At 41.0% G+C, this 16301-nt stretch overlaps 1 long non-coding RNA gene across 1 annotated transcript; it reads right to left on the bottom strand.

The window, feature by feature from the left end:
* Positions 1–1589: 1589 nt before the first annotated feature.
* On the bottom strand, positions 1590–10379 carry LOC124849418. The gene is made up of 3 exons (XR_007029817.1): positions 10126–10379; positions 5743–10015; positions 1590–5400 (listed from the first exon to the last, which is right to left on the bottom strand). It is a non-coding gene; the product is annotated as an uncharacterized LOC124849418 (long non-coding RNA).
* Between the last annotated feature and the right edge of the window lie 5922 nt (positions 10380–16301).

Raw genomic sequence — 16301 nt, 5'->3', positions numbered from 1 at the left:
CTCTAAGTTTAATTTCCTCTGATGTTGGGTCTGTGTTCTTGGCGACCAATGGATTTTTCATTTTGAAAATAATAGGGGGAGAAATAAATGGAAAATTACCCCTTATCTTTGTTTGATGTGAGACTGATTCAAATCACAATCACATGACCTAAGTCCTAACCTTTAAAATGAAATGATAAGATACGTGTAGAGGCATTTCCCATCAGTTTATGGAAGCTGTGCCTCTTATCTCCGAGGCGGCGGCTTGGTTCATCTGAAGCCTTAGAAACGGGCCTCAGTGAGGAGCTGGACGATAAGTGAGGCTGATGAAGAGGTTTGCATGTTGTGGTTTTTAGACAGTCCGTATAATGTCTCACCGCTTCCAGTCCTCCGCTTTTTGTTTCTTTCCCCTTTGCGTGTCTCGTTATAACCTAATCTCTTTTCTTATTCTCAACTCTCTCATCCTCTCTTTCATGATGTGAACTGCTCGAAAATTAATGATGAAACGAATGGTAAGACACAAGTTCTTGAAATGCATTTGGTTAGAGGTTTTTGGAAGTAATTGTGAGGTATTAAACTTAATTTGACTTTGAACTTCCAGTCTTCTGTGAGATGTCGGTTTAAGGATCACATCTTAAAGTGATACAGCATAATCCACACATCCTCATAGAATAGCAACTTGGTGACAACTTGGAAACAAGGTCAAATGTCAACTACTTAAAGAGCTAATTGGTAATTTACTGTAGCTAGTAAGCTAGCTGTTCATGTGTGATCCATCTGGGAACACAGGGACTAGTCAATCTGTCCAACTGTTAGCTCCCTCACCAACGGAAATCAATTAGCATGGTTTATTTAAGATGTAGTATAGTTTTACTATAAATTTTATCTCATAAGAACAAGTTGTTCCTCATTCCAGTAGCACTATATACTCAGGCAGTAATGGGGGTAATTTGTGGAGCGTGCCAGCCTACAAACTGAAAAAAACTGTGTTTTTTTTGTCAGCTGGCTAAACCCTACAGTCCACCCTGAACAACTGGTTGCAATCTGATAATCTCCATTTTTCTGGCGTGACATTTCCTACACGTTTTTTAAATGCTTTGAAAGCAGTTGACCAATCACAATAGACTGGACCAGCTGGTTTATCGGGGGGGGGGGCTTAAAGAAATCCAGGCGTTTTAGACAGATGGTGAAAAGAGGAGCTGCAGGAATCGGCCGTGTGAGGACAGTGATGCCTTTGGTGAACATTAGAGCATGTAAACCATTTCAAGTGGTCACCCAAATTAAAAATGTGAACCTGAATATGAGCATAATATGTCACCATTAAATTTAATCCCTCTCATTTGATTGAGTCAGTCCAACGTGTCTATGGCTTGGTAATTGCTTGATGCAGAACTTCAGTGAGGTATGGAGCAGTCGATGCCTCCCCTCACTCCCATCCTAACCTGAGGTGTTAGATTCGGTAGAGGATAAAGGAGAAAGGAATATATTATAATTATGATAATGAGTTTTTTTTAATATAGAACATAATGTACTTTTTAATGGAACAGAACACATTAAAAGTAAAGAGAATAAAACAAATGAAGAGCAATAAAAACTGATGACATTGTAAACACAAATAAAGCAAAATCAATTATGGTGCCAGAGAGTTAAATCACAGAGAAGCAATTTTAAACAAATGGTTTTTTTTAACAGTGACTTAAAAGATGTGGAAAAGTTTGCTGCCCTTACCTCATTCCAAAGTCTAGAGACCCTGATTGCAAAGCCCCTGTCACCTTTGTTTATAAATCTACACCTTGGAACAAGAAGGATCGATGCTCTGATCTGAGGGAGCGGGAAGATATAGGACAAAGGGCAATAGCAAATCTGACAAGTAGCTTGGGACAAGGCCTCTCAGGGCTTTGTAAGCAATCAATACAATCTTGAAATCAATAGCGGCAACAGGTAGCCAGTGAAGAGAAGCCAGGATCAGAGAAATGTTGTCATGTTCGCTGGTCCGAGGTAATATCCTGTTTTGGATGATCTGGAGGGAGGAAAGAGATTAATCCGCTGATGCCAGAGAGCAGCTAATTACAGTAGTAAATATCCACTGTTATGAATCAATAACAATTTTCAGTTTTTTAGTACAGAGAAATGGTCTAATCCATATCCTTTTCAATAATCCTTTAACCACGTTCTTTGGAAACCCAATCACAGCTGATATAACAAAGCACACCTCCTAATGTGATATTAAACTACTAGCTCTTCCCAACATTTATATGTCCCCAAGTTTAAGATGGTTCAAAAAGTGTACATTAAGAGACATTTAACAGTTTGACAAAATGTACTTATATGTTTTAATGTCATCAACGTAGAAGCATAAGGTGTTGCACCAAAGTAAATGGATTTGTTTATCTCATGCATTCAATTGTGTCTTTGAAACCTAAATTCAAACTTCTCCAGAAAAAAAAAAAGAAACAAGCTTTACTGACTTTACTGATCTTTAAATTTACACGTCAGGATCAGGATTCTTTAAAGAAAAAAATAATCCTCTGGTGTTTGCAGACTTACTGGTCAAAGTTGCTCATTCAAATTCAAACCATAATTGGTGCGATAATTGGTGTTAATGTAAAAGTTATGCAGTTAAACTGCCTCTACACAGAATATTAATATTTGATGAGGTAATCTTGAATTATACTCCACATTCTTATGAAGAACTGTTCTTCTCTTATGGAAGTTGCTTCATTCTTGGTTGTACGCCTACACCCAGCATTACCATGCAAAATGGATAATGTCAAATACAGAGGCAGGAATAAGGGAACTCATTTAAACTAACAAATGCTGGGGTAGAACTCATGCTCCATAATTCACATTCTCTGCCTTAAATCTCATGAAGCAAACGCGTCGGCGAAATGATGCAATACTGAGGGGAGTTTCAGGAGGTTTTCACTCGGAGAATGCCGTATCTTATCTGCATAACATTTTATAATGTCCTGTTCAAAGACTGCAGATGTGAAGTATCTCAGAAGATGTGATTTTCTGTTTCGAATGTCAAGACCAGACACATTCATGGAGACTCAGTTCAGACTCGTCTTGTCCGATTCATAAACCTTCAGATGTCAGTGGAACTGTTGGGGAAGGGGAAGGAGCGGGGGGGTTGAAGAATGATTGCACAGATAGTTATGGTTTTGTATACGAAAAAGCTGGATGATGTTTGAATGAATGACCCATTTTCCAGTCCGACTTCAGTTCCGTGATTGTCTCTCTGCCTTCAGCACAATGTGGTCTGATTTCATTTCCACCCGCTCTCATTGTGCACGATGATTGAAAGGATAATGGCCAAGGAGACACCTGTAATCAGGAATGATTTCAGAGACAGGAAATGAATTTGTGACAAGATTTATTCCTCTCATCTGTGCTTTGCATGTCTGGAGAATCCTGGACTCGTACCTCAGTTCAACTGCATGCGTGTGCTGCAATCACACTCACTGCCGATGGCAAATGATTAGTGTTGTTTTTCATTGTATTTCATTCTGACATTGAACTGTTTTGCATGGCAAAATTGTTACGAAAAATGAATGCAACTATTGAAATGTATATGGTTAGAGAAAAGAAAAACACTACGACTGTATTTGGACATCTTCAAATTTTACATTACCTCTACCTCCGTCAGTGACACACACTTGAACCAGTCCTCTTCAACTGATAAACATTGTAATGACGTTTCCTTGGAGGATCTTCTCCCAGCTCCTTCTCAAGGTTTTCAAATTTCAACAGACCTTTCCCTTCCCCCCGTATCCTTGCACTTAATATCCACTTCCAAGCTCTTTATGTGTTTTTGAGCTCAAGCCTTGAATTTAAATTTCCACCATAAAGTCAACACAGCATTGATTTGTGCACAGTGACGAAGCATGTACCAGTGTTTACATCACGCCGCTAACATGAGATAAAAGTGGACACATGCTGATACACTGGAAGAATACCTATACTTCTCTCAAAACGACGAACTACACCCACACATCTTCACATCCTGCCACCTCCTTTGTCTCATCCGTCATCCTTTCAATCCTCTCAGCCGCCCGGAGATCAAGTAATCACATCCTCAGAGCAGCATGCTTAACACCCCGTCCTACACACCATACCTCAACCTCGGTGTATTCAAGTGTCCACCTTTAACCTTTCATCAGGTGCACGACTCAATGTGCAAAGCCAACGTGCCCACATGGGAGAGATAATCACCGACTTCCTACTAACACACAACAACGCAGACATTCACTCTGTTTAATCAGCATCCTCGTATAACACTTTACTACCGACTGTGTGTGTGTGTGTTTACTGAGTCATTGTGTCTATTTGAAGGAGTACTTAAGATCGTAATGGTTAAAGTGAATGCAGTGAGGGCGTCGCGCCACAGCGTCAGTAAACTCATAAAGACTGTGTCAGATTTCTGAATCAATGCAAAGTGGCTAATTAGGACATAATCAAATGCTGGTAATTTAGACATCAAAAATGAAGGAGAGAGGTGTGTGGGGGGGTGAAATTATAATTTTATTTTTCCGACAAACTGACAGTTTTAGGTGTTCCATAGCTACACGTGGTGATCATCACAGTTGCACACTCTTAGTCCTCTATTCAGACTGAAGCCATAAGGCGCAACACTGCCCCCTTCAGATCATATCTCTCCGGATGGATTGTTTGTGGTTGCATCAGTTTGATAAATTTTTTCTCAATTTTTCTTTCTTTTGTCACATCAAGTTGTTTGTCTTGCATTTTCAATAGGAAAAAAAGAATAGAGAGAAAACGGAGACGGATACACAGAGAGCACATTTGCATTTCTCCAACAGATTTTGGGACACATACACAAAGAATTGTATTTGCCATCTATTCATCTAGTCATACTTGCTATTTTCTACAAGGTCATTCTGTTATGAACGATATTTTATTGAGGGTTTTTTTCCCCCGTTATCAGTTGCTATAACTTAGACTATGAAGAAAAAAATATTCCAAAAAAATGAAAATATTAGAAAAATATATATATTAAGACATTTATGTTCAAGCCTATATATTTTTTAAAAATCCATATACTTTATATACAAAAATGATGATATATTAGTAAAGATGCTATATTGCAATAACCCAAAAGGGTATATTAAGTTATATTCCATCAAAGATTTGGCCCACAGACTAATTACTGACTACACAGAACAAAAAAGCAAATACTTAATTGAGTTGAATGGGGTTGATGGGTTAGTGTTCTGTGCAGGTCAGTCAAGTTCAAGAAAGTAGGAAAACACTTCTTTCTGGACCTGGTTTTGTTTGAGGGGACAATGCCACGTTGAAACACAAAACTGCTGACGCAAAAGTGGAAGCAGGACGCTCGTCGACCTCAACAGGTTACTCACAGGTCACCACAGCTGGAGCAAAAATGGTGGAACTCGCGTCTTTCTGCAAAACATCAAAGCTTCAAATGATAAGGCTTTTTTTTTTTTTTTTCAAACACTTCAATTATCCATAGTGACACATTTGTTTAGTCACAGCTCCTCGGAAACAAGTACAGTAGGTGGTACTGTGTCCCCTGTTATGACTAAGATCGACTTCATCGCAGAGCGTTGGACAGCGGCGCGGAGTAAATACGAGCCGTCTCGCTGACCTTTAACTTGAGTCCTCTCAATTGTGAAGCATTCACAGCTTCCTGTAAAGTTTTTTCTTTGAAGTCAGGGATTTATTTTTCCTCTTGAGCAATGACAGAAAAACACAAGAACAGGTGGAACAAACTGGGCGACCTACCACACAGCTCTGGGCCAAATTGAAACGGTGGTGATGTTGGCTGGTGGAGCGCAGCGGTTTGGGAGGGTTTAATGCTGACACTCGACACCACCGCAGGTCTGCACATCATCTCTGTTAGCGTGGGATCGTATCTTCTTCGGAAAAGAAGAAGAAAAAAACTGCCATTATGTAATGGGAAAAAGGTCCTTCACTTCATCCTCAGCTCTGTAATCCTTCTAGGACAAGGAATGTGGGCTTAGCTTGAGCTCGGCCCCACCTTCCAGTCTAAATGGAGGGATTCCTGCGAGCAGACACGTCCTTAGTCATGTGTGTAGTCGGGGTCATGTTCTGGGACAAACTGGGGTTAGTAAGAGGGATGGAGAGGGAGAAAAAGAGGCAGTCCTGTTTCCAAGTAGGAGACACTTGTGGCCAAATCTGGGCAGGATGGGAGAAACGGCACAAACAGAATTAGACGGCAGAGTTTGGAGCCTGGCCCTAACACAGGGAGAAAATTGATAGTGTTTATGTTGGGGAACTCATTCTGAGGGGATGCAGGATGTGTGTTGATTTCTATCAACATTTTTTCCTACAGTGTTTTTCACAGGACTGTCTCCAGACACAGAGTTGGAGAGCTAATCAAAGGAGAACACTGACACACAGGGGCCAAAAGTCCAACTTGATCACTACATCTTTAATTAGAGCGTGTTGTTGAGCTTATATATGTGAATATACTTTTTTAATTGGAAGGTCAGTTCAACACATTTTCTCACCTATCCCATGAGCTAAAGCACCTACCAATGTTTCGGGGTTTTTGCTGCAAGCCCAATACAATGGATGTGAATGGAATTTTGTATTTGTTGCACTTACATCATTGAAAAATGACATTTACTAAATTCAACTTCCTTTTGCCTTTCCAAAAAACATCCTCGTTACTCTAGATGGTCCACAGACCTCACCATTAACCTTTTCAATTGGAAATAGTCCCTTTGTTAGACAGCAATGAGGACAAGTGGGTAAAAATATGGAAAATTCCTATTTAAAATTACATGACGATTAAGAATCTATTTGCAACCTAAAAAAACACTACAACATTTTTTAAGAAACCACTGATTCTCTACTGAATTCACATTATCTCAGCTACACATTGGTGGTAGTTACAGGTTCCTAAGATCCTATTTATTCCTGCATCCGCCCCTTTGTCCAATTGTGCGCCAAAATTTAAGGCTTCCTGGCCCATGTGCAATCCTTCCACCAAGTTTCATGGACATTTGTTCAGTAGTTTTTGTGTAATCCTGCTCATGAACAGACAAACAAAAAACTAATGGGAGAAAACAAGGTGATTATTACCCAACTCTCAATATCCCCTTCACTCTTTGGAGTGTTTAAGCAGCTTTCAGCTTGTTGTTTTGGTTCAGATTCTTCCTTCTCTCTAACTTTTAAAAGTTAAGGAGAAGGAATTTTTTGATAGATGGAATCAAACATAACTCCAAATGAATGAGTAATATATCAGACTACTGAATCTTAAAAGGTGAGTGAAATACAAAATTCTCCATTCAGAAAAAAAATTTGGACAAGCAAACAATGCCTGCAACTCCTCAGCACTTCCAAAGTCACCAGCCCATTTCAAAGATGATGTTTATTGTATTGCTGTCCCGATCAGCGGGCAGTGATTGCCTCACTTTTCACTGCCGTTTGGCACCGTCCGTATGAGACATTACCTTGTGCAGCTTTAATGCCCGAGCCTCTGCGAACTGCCAAGCTAATAAAAGAAAGCCAGACCGAGTAAACTTGGCAAAGCAGCACATACCCAACACCTTTTCTCTACAATAGCATCCAAACCTTGGACTCGTCGGAGTTGACGTTATGGTCCATTCCTCTCTGATCCCTGTGTTTGACAGAGCTGCTGGTCCCGCTCATTGTTAAAATGAGACTCCAGACCAGACGGTACCCTCCGCCAATCGCTCTCTGCTCTAAACCTACCGCAGCTGACACGCTCCCTGCAGTAGTCCTGGAGTTCGTTGGCCGTGGACATGGAGGAGCCTGGAATGGTTTTAATCATCAGCATGGAAGCAGTCGCTGGGGCCCCGTGTGCATGTCCACCACTGGGCCGCTCCATGCAGGACAGAAACTCCAGCATGATTATTTATGTTATAGGAACGCAAGAGTTTTAACTTGCCAAGGTGGCTTCTTCTAAAGCCAAAGACTTTTTTGCTTCTTCCCTCCAACACAAAAAGACTCTGTTTTGTGACATTGTGACTGTGAGTTCACTGGTGTGTGAGTTTGTGTATTTGCTGTATGAAACACATAAAGCACATAGGATATGAGATGTACTTATCCCCTAACCGCTCATTCTAATGGAGGCCGGACTACCAAGGCCAGAACTGGTCTAGATTTCCCCAAAACCTTTAGGCTCCTACAGGCAATTTTGGTATTTTGGTTAAACGAATATGTTTTTGACACCATACCACAATTACTATACACATTGTAGAGCCTTATGGGTATGGGTTGGATTGGGCCAGAGCTAACTGGGGCTGGGTTTGAGGGCCACATCTGGCTCTTCAGCAGCTACATGATCTGCTGTGCTCACTAGCTAGTCTCTAACTTTGCCATTTTGCACTGCACTGGGTTTTTTAGAAAGTTTCACAAAAAAAATAAGCTGCAGTTCAGCCAAAAACAACATCACGAGAACGGTGTGAGTGAAAGAACAATGAACTTAAAGTCAATATGGCGCTTTGCCGAGCTGCGAGTTTGCTTGGTCAATATTTGTGACTCATTGTTAATATGAAAAAAAAAGATTCTCAAGGATGTGCTAAATCGCTCGAATTTCCACATTTTTCTAAATACTTGTGTGCCTGTTACATAAACAGAGCTAAGAGAGCTGGAGAAACTGGATGGTCAGTATAGGGGACCACAGCGTATTGTTGCCCCTGGTCCACTTGGTGGGCACATCAGGCCCTGAGCAGATTAATACCTGCGTTCATAGAACGATAAATATAGAACATAACTAATGTTCGAGCAAATGTTGGCCCATGGTGACCTTGCACCAGCACAATCAATTATGACTTAATATCTTGTTTGCTCTGTGTGTGTCCGACGCTCTCCTCCCGCGGCAGTGCTGCGTCATGCACTCGGACTCTCGCACAACTGTGCCTCGCCTTTAAGAACAAACAAAACAGAGCAACTTTTTCTGTGAGGAAACAGCGGCCAAAAAAGGTCCGGCACGGATGCCTCTGTGTATACAGAGCTGCCACGAGGAATAGATAACTGTTTGAAATATTAATTATCATGATCTTTATCTGTTGGCCCGAGCAAAACAATCTCAGGCTACGAGCGCAAAAGCATGCGAATGGAGGGAGAAATATTTTAGCGAAACTGGAAGTACACAAAGCAACATCTAAAAAAATAATAAAGGTAATAAATGATATTTAAAACATTTTACCATAATTTCCAGTATCAAAGTAGGAAGAATATTTGAATTACTTCATATTTCAAAAAAACTCATTGGAACACTTTTTCTTTTCTACTTATCCACCTGTTTTAACATGTCCTAGTTATCTTTTGTCTAAATAAACATGTCACCAACTTTTCATGACCTCTCTCCTTAATATAAACTACCCAGACGAATAAACATGTTTGATTACAATCGCTGTCAATGCTAATAAATTACCATTAATGGTTTTTAGTCTACAAATACCTTTAAAATAATAACAACAACAAAAAACTTTTTGTCCTTTCTTTTTTCTCAAACTCAGTCATGTGTGCCTAAACTATTGTGGAAAAGTTTTATTGTGAATGTGACCATGTGGGGTTATTTAGGAGTCTTTGCCCTGTGTTTAGATTATGGTGCTGAGTGTGTGTTTGGGAGAATATAAATGGATGATAAATCTTGCATGGCTGGTCTGACATACCTCTAATCCCCCACCCCTTTTTGTTTTCCTATACTCGAGCTAAACTCTCTCTCTCTTTCCCTAGCGGGCCTCCCATGAAAACATGTTAATAACACAAATCTGCATCATATGTAGACCTGTAAAACACACACACACACACAAAGATAAAATTCAATTAAATATCTGGCATAGAAGGAGTAAGCAGGAGAGGAAGGTGGTCAATGTGCGGGATAGAGAGCATTTATCATTTTGCTTCATCAAAGCCCAAGGACATATAAAGCTGTTGAAAGGGAATTAGGGGGTTGAGTCCTGTGTCACAGCCCTGTTAACCTGCTCAATGGCCGATGTAATGTCTCACCACAGAAGCCCGGGTACAATTGAAAAGCGCCTTCGGCTAGATGGTTTGTCTATAAGTCAGAAAAAGGGGCCAAGGCTGTAGAGAAACTGTTTAAACCATCAAAACAAATTACTACTGTATGATACTGAAATGCGACAGCGGTGTAGGAAAAGTACTCACCTATCTGTGGTGTATATTTACACCATCTTTGTTCCTCCTACGATGTCCTCAGCATGCTTTATATTTACTTATCCTGTGTCACTAATGAGTCAGACCAGGAAATGTGGTGTCATGACTACTGAAGTCAAGGATTTCTCTGTTTGCTTAGCCTTTCATCTCCCTCAGCTCATTCCAATGAAACGCACAGTCCGTGGGCCGGCAGCAGTAGTCTACACGTTTCTATGTTAGGCCCCGAGACGTCATAGAAAGTGAATTCTTTTGCGTCTGTTGCCAAAGTAGCCTTCAATGTGTTGCGTAAAAAACTGCGGCGCCCGTTTAGTTGCATCAGAGACCGTAACTTTTAAAGAACAAAATTCACAGGGGTCACACTTGGTCTGTTATTGCAGCTAAGTTTAGCAAGCTCTAAGTAGAGCGTGTTTCATAGCTCGTGTTTCTGTTACATCACATTTTTGCATGTCGTGGGTTTCATAACAACACATACAGAGTGTTTGCTTCTTGTTCTACTGTCATGATTTCATAGAATAGTATCACTGCAGTATAATAGCAGTACAAAAGCAAAAACTAACAGTAGACCACCAGAATTAAATTAGTTTATAAATGATCCCAAAACACCATATCAAGTCAATGTCATGTCCACTCTAGATATATTAAAATTCTAAATTTGATGCATCATGTCCTGTCAGTCTCCCAGCATCAAGCTGGTTCAATAAGCCCACGTAGTGGCTGTAGCCTCTATATCCTCTTGTAGCCTACGAAATAAAAGTAATAGGTCATGGTGGGGCAAGTGTGGGACACGTCATAAGTGCTATAATATTGGTCGGTTTAAGTGCATGACCTCCAAACAATGTCCGCAGAATTTTCGCACGAACACTCTGCAGCGTTTGCCGTTCACATAAAAAGAACGCAGCAGGAGATTGTCCGAGTCGGACGCGTTCACGACAGCAGGATAACCTTCGGATTCTACGACGTCTTTGCAGAGCAGCACAAAGCTGCGATAACTCCGCTGTGGAAAGTTTCTGTTTACGAGCAGCGCACCCACTCGCTCACGGCGAATTCTCCGGAGATTCATTTGCTGTATTCTCACATGGGCTCACTGGGACATTCTCCAGAGATTATACTAGGTGGCATGGCAGGAGAAACTCTGCAGAATGTTCACAGCAACAACTGTGGACAGTTGCCTTCTCACATACATCCCCTACAAAGAAGTTCAGGACACTGTCTGGATTTCAGTGCATGTCTGAAAGCAGCTTCAGTAAAGAGTAGCAGTAACACAATTATACAAAGGTTATAATGATAAAAAAACTGACTAAATAATGTAACTTAAAGCTACAGTGTGTAATATTTAGCAGAACTTATTCACAGAAATGTAATATATTGTCCATAACTATGTCTTCATATCACCTGCAACAAAGAACCAATGTTTTTTGCATCAACTTTGAATGAGTTAAATATAGTTACATGAGGTGGACCTGACCTCCGTGTGAATCGCCATGTTTGCTTAGTCGTCTTGAATAGGTTTACACAAAATGGTCCAGAATACGTTGCATCCGCGTTGAATTTTCATCGCTACAGGAAACCGGAAATGGAATCAGCGGTGAGCCACCATGAAGCGTCCCCTGTCAGTTGCTCAGTTGGTTGCGGTTTGCAACTTTACCACCAGATGTCACCAGAAAATTACACACTGGGGCTTTAAACACAACACCTAGACCTAGATTGCTAACACTAGCTAGCAATAGCCGCCGTTAGTCACAGGTGGAATGCAAAATGATTAGTATTAGAAATTCATTTGTAAGACATATATTATATAAATATATGTATTCTCAGTAGCTTGAGCATGCGCAATAACATAGGTTATATGCTAATGTCCATTATTGAAAGTGCTTTTTTGACTGCCAGATCCACTGGTCAAATAGTAGCCTTCTTAACTACATTACAGAACCAGAAGTTAGCCGACAAACCATCAGTCTGTCCTGCCTTTTGTATGAAAAGAGGAAAATTGTGACTAAAGAATCTCTATTTCGAACCAACTTTCTAATTAGCTATTTTCTTTCATGTTGCTGCTATCAAAATGAATTTAAATCTTTTTTTAAACTTTTTTAAGAAGGCTGCTACTGTGCACAGTAGACTGTGGAGCTGAGGTGTCGAGATCCAAATATTGTAATGATCTCGCTCTAAGTGTAAATGCGGATCCTGGTCCGGAGTTCATGGTCAGCGCTGGATGCTTGGTGACAATGTTTCCATGTAGATTGTATCACAGAGCTACAGTTCACAGCAGACTTTTTGACTGTTTCCATTAACATTTACTAGGGCTCGACTCAATTCAAGTGTACTTAACCTGGACCCTGAAACTGAAGCAGCTAAATGGAATTCAGTCCTCATTCATTTCATAATCTGCACTGGTTCTTTTCCCTAATGTGGAAAAAAAAGCCTATTTAGGCGCTTTAGAACGCACCTTTAATTGTTTATGCTGTCAACACAAAAATTTCAAGTTATTTGAGTTTGTGTTAGCCATAACCTTAACGTTAAATGTATTTTCTATCCTCCATATTACTAGTGTCATTAGGAAAGATTTTTTTTTGTGAAGACAACATATTTGGTATTGAATTGATGGTTGCAAATTCATTTCATCCGGACCTGACAAAGTGTTAAATAAAAAAAAATTAATAAATACACAGCCTTGGTTAACTGTTATAGATCAGGCCACTCTGACGTGTTCTTTTCCTTGGAACCATGGAAGAAAACAACAATTTCCTTCTTGCACAACCTTGGCCCCCGGGGTCGTTGACCACCTCAACGTGGTTCTGATGCTGTTATTTGGCTACGAAACGATGCGTTGCCTGTAGCTGCGTCTGATGTTGACCCAGGCAGACCGTTGAACAGGATGTTCCTGAGCGTCCCTGGGCTCCGGGCTCTCTCCTCTGCCCTCAGCTTGTTTGTTTTTCCGGGCTGTGAGCCGCCATGGGCCATCCTCTCCCCCCCGCCATCACTGTGTCTCAGCAAGAATGTAAACACATGTGCATGTGTTCTGTATGAGCTGTGTATGCATTGGTTCATGCACAGGCAAATGCACACTGTAAAGTTTGCACAACACGAGTGCCAGTGTTTAAAAAATGATTTCTTAATGTCCCCCTGCACCTTGATGGAAATTACAGGAACTATGTTGCTGTAATATTGACTATTATATAAACCTATAACTTCATAACCTACAACCTAAACCTGGTTATACTCTCCTTCATTCACAAATATTATCTGCCTCTTCTTTTTTCTTTGACCATAAAATAAGAAGGGCGGCCTAATGCCTTTACAGCATCATCACACCAGGCCGCCTCATTATCAAGAAATGTTTGTCCTCTTCACGTGAAAAACGGACAGAGATCCAACTCCGAATCCCAAACACCGCAAGGCAGGCCTGCAGGCATCAGAGACCCAAACAGTTTACGCACCGGCACCGCAACCACAACCTGTTTAACCATCCACATAGCACCTGTCCTGTCCGCTAAACACTTCCGAACCCAATTTGTAGGAGGTCATAAACATTTGCAGCGCTGTGTTTACCTATTACGTGTCAGAACACCACCCCCTACGCTTGCTGAGGACGGACCTGCACCGAGGAGATGCAGGCAGGTATGTTAAGTGTGGCTGACCTCTTTCAACTTCCCTTGACTTCCCTTGATTTATGGCTATTTGTGTGGGCTGAGCGTGAAATCTATCTAACATGTTGATAACAGATGAAAAACAGAAGTTATTACATAATTGTATTTCAGCCTCAACTTCACCCTTACATTTTCACCAAAGGTCAGTGTGCCCCCGATAGACCGGAGCACAGTGCGGCCAGATGATGAATACCATTCTGTACGAGTTGAGAAACTAGCTCGATAACTAGCTTTATTTATGTGCCCATACGTCCAGCTATTATATTTCAAACTCTTGTGGGGGTTGTCAAAACACTTTCTGAGAAATAGCACTTAATCAAGGAAGATGAGGTAACTCATGACACATGGCCGTGATCCTTGGAATGCAGTAAATGTCTCTAACTAAGATGATATACAACCAGGTGAAACTACGTGAAAGTGAAATTTACTTTTGTACATTGGGTATTAGCACAAACGACATTCCCAGCTGGGTCCGCCCTTTATTTGGCAGCATGTATGTGGACGAAGCACTGATTTAGGATTTTTGGTGAAAATACGCAGATTGGGACCTTTTTTTCTGGTAACTCAACTCAAACTCTTGAGCTGGTTAAAAATGAAGTGAGACGCATTTTGCTGCCTCCCCTCATTCTTTCGCAGTCTTGCCAAGACAGATGTCCTTTTTACTACTGTTTTTATGAGACAATTTTTCACCTCAGTCGGGCGACAGCGCTGAGGGCTTCTACAGGCACAAGAGCAAGGTTGTTGTCAGGCATGGTGCAGAGGGTCTGCTACGTTTACGCAACAGCTGAATCAGAAAACAAAACACGCTCCAGATTGCCAACTTATCTACACGTCTCATTAGGTACCGCGCAGAATATTATGTAATAATAGTATACTGCTCATAATTGCCGAATGTAAATTCCGCATTGCTTACAATTTAAAAACCTCGCTCATGTGTAATAGTTACAGCCTACAGTTTAGTCAACCACCCTACTGGGCATCGCTCCTCCTTTCATTTCATCACCATCTACTGGACCGGTCCAATGGAACTGCCAATGGCTACTGTCGCGGACTTCTGTCTATCCTCCCCGGAGAAACTGTTAAGACAAGTTTTTTCAGGCACCAAGCAAGGTCAACCTGTCTGTGGCAAGCCACAACAATCATCGGTCAGCTGAAGTCTCTCTCTCTCGAGGTGTCATAGTTGCGGGGAGATGACGACATTACCCTGAACTAAATACACTACAGAGACCGGGAACAGGCAGATTGTCTTTGGGCGCCATACACTGACCCCCTTGTTGATCTGTGTAAACGAACCAGAAATCTCCTTGATATATATTGAGCTCTTATGATAAATACTTCTGCTTAAGACATCCACAGTTTCCGTCTCCCTGAATCAGCATCCACTCCTTCAATCATTCCTTTTCAGCTACTGTGGTCATGAATTATTAAAAAAAAAAAATACTACCGGCGACCAAGTGGCGCCAAGCACAATGCAACTGTCTTTTCTATTTATTAGACCATGTTACTCATCCAGCACCCATGTTGGTCAAATAGCAAATGCACTTGCAAGGGTAAGGTGTAGTCTGGCTCATTGATATCACGTTAGGGAGGTTAAAGTGATTTCACTTTTGAGCAATAAAAACCTGAAGTGTGGAGATGGTGGCGCAGTATTTCACCATTTTTTCAAGGTGCATTATCAAGATAGCAATATGCGCCTACATATAGGCAGGCGAACAATGTGCAGACACTTTGCCCGTTGCATAAACGCATCCGCCCATGAGGGAGGTGGAACTGTTTCCTACCTGGCAAATTTGCCCTTATGATAGCAATCCGCCAAGGTGCGAGCGCACCTGGGATTTTAAAAGGAATGGGAGATGGTAATCTAATTGGTTGATTGCATATTAAGCCTTAAACAATGTAAAACTTAAACCCCATGTACAAGTATAACCTCTTGAATCATGCGCCTGGTGCGGCTGCATTTTTTTTTTCTGTTGTTAAACTAACATAAGTGGATATGGACATGCACTTGCACCATGTGTTTTAGACCGTGGGCTTAGATTGTTAAAGCAGAGCCCCTAGATCTAAACAGGAAGACGCTGAAAGTCACAGCTCAATTCTCAATGCGTGTACTGACCCAAATCCCTCTTATAGTTGTTATGTTATAGTAATTTCATCATGTTGTCGTCATCATCATCATCATCATCTCTCTGAGTGCACTTCTCTTGTGGATTCAGTACCCAAGTGAACCCTTTCACATTACACAATCCTTTGGTGATATGAAAACATATTCCTTTAGATTCAACAATGGAGGTTGAAATGCTTGGTCTTCCAATACAAGAATTTCACAGCTATAGACTTTTTAATTTTTTTTTACATCTAATCAAACTTTCTTGAACATTATCTGTCCTTACCAACCATGAAACTTGGGAGAGCTTTCGACCATTAAAACCATTCTGTAGGCTTTCAAATGTGGACACCTGAACTCTTACCTCCTGGACAGCCTCCTCTGCCTCTTCCCTTGTTCCTGAGTACGGCTTTAAATGA

The sequence above is a fragment of the Scophthalmus maximus genome, chromosome 16 (assembly GCF_022379125.1).
Source record: "Scophthalmus maximus strain ysfricsl-2021 chromosome 16, ASM2237912v1, whole genome shotgun sequence".
Lineage (NCBI taxonomy): Eukaryota > Metazoa > Chordata > Actinopteri > Pleuronectiformes > Scophthalmidae > Scophthalmus > Scophthalmus maximus.
The sequence above is the reverse complement of the archived record's forward strand: the minus strand, read 5'-3'. Positions and strand labels throughout refer to the sequence as shown.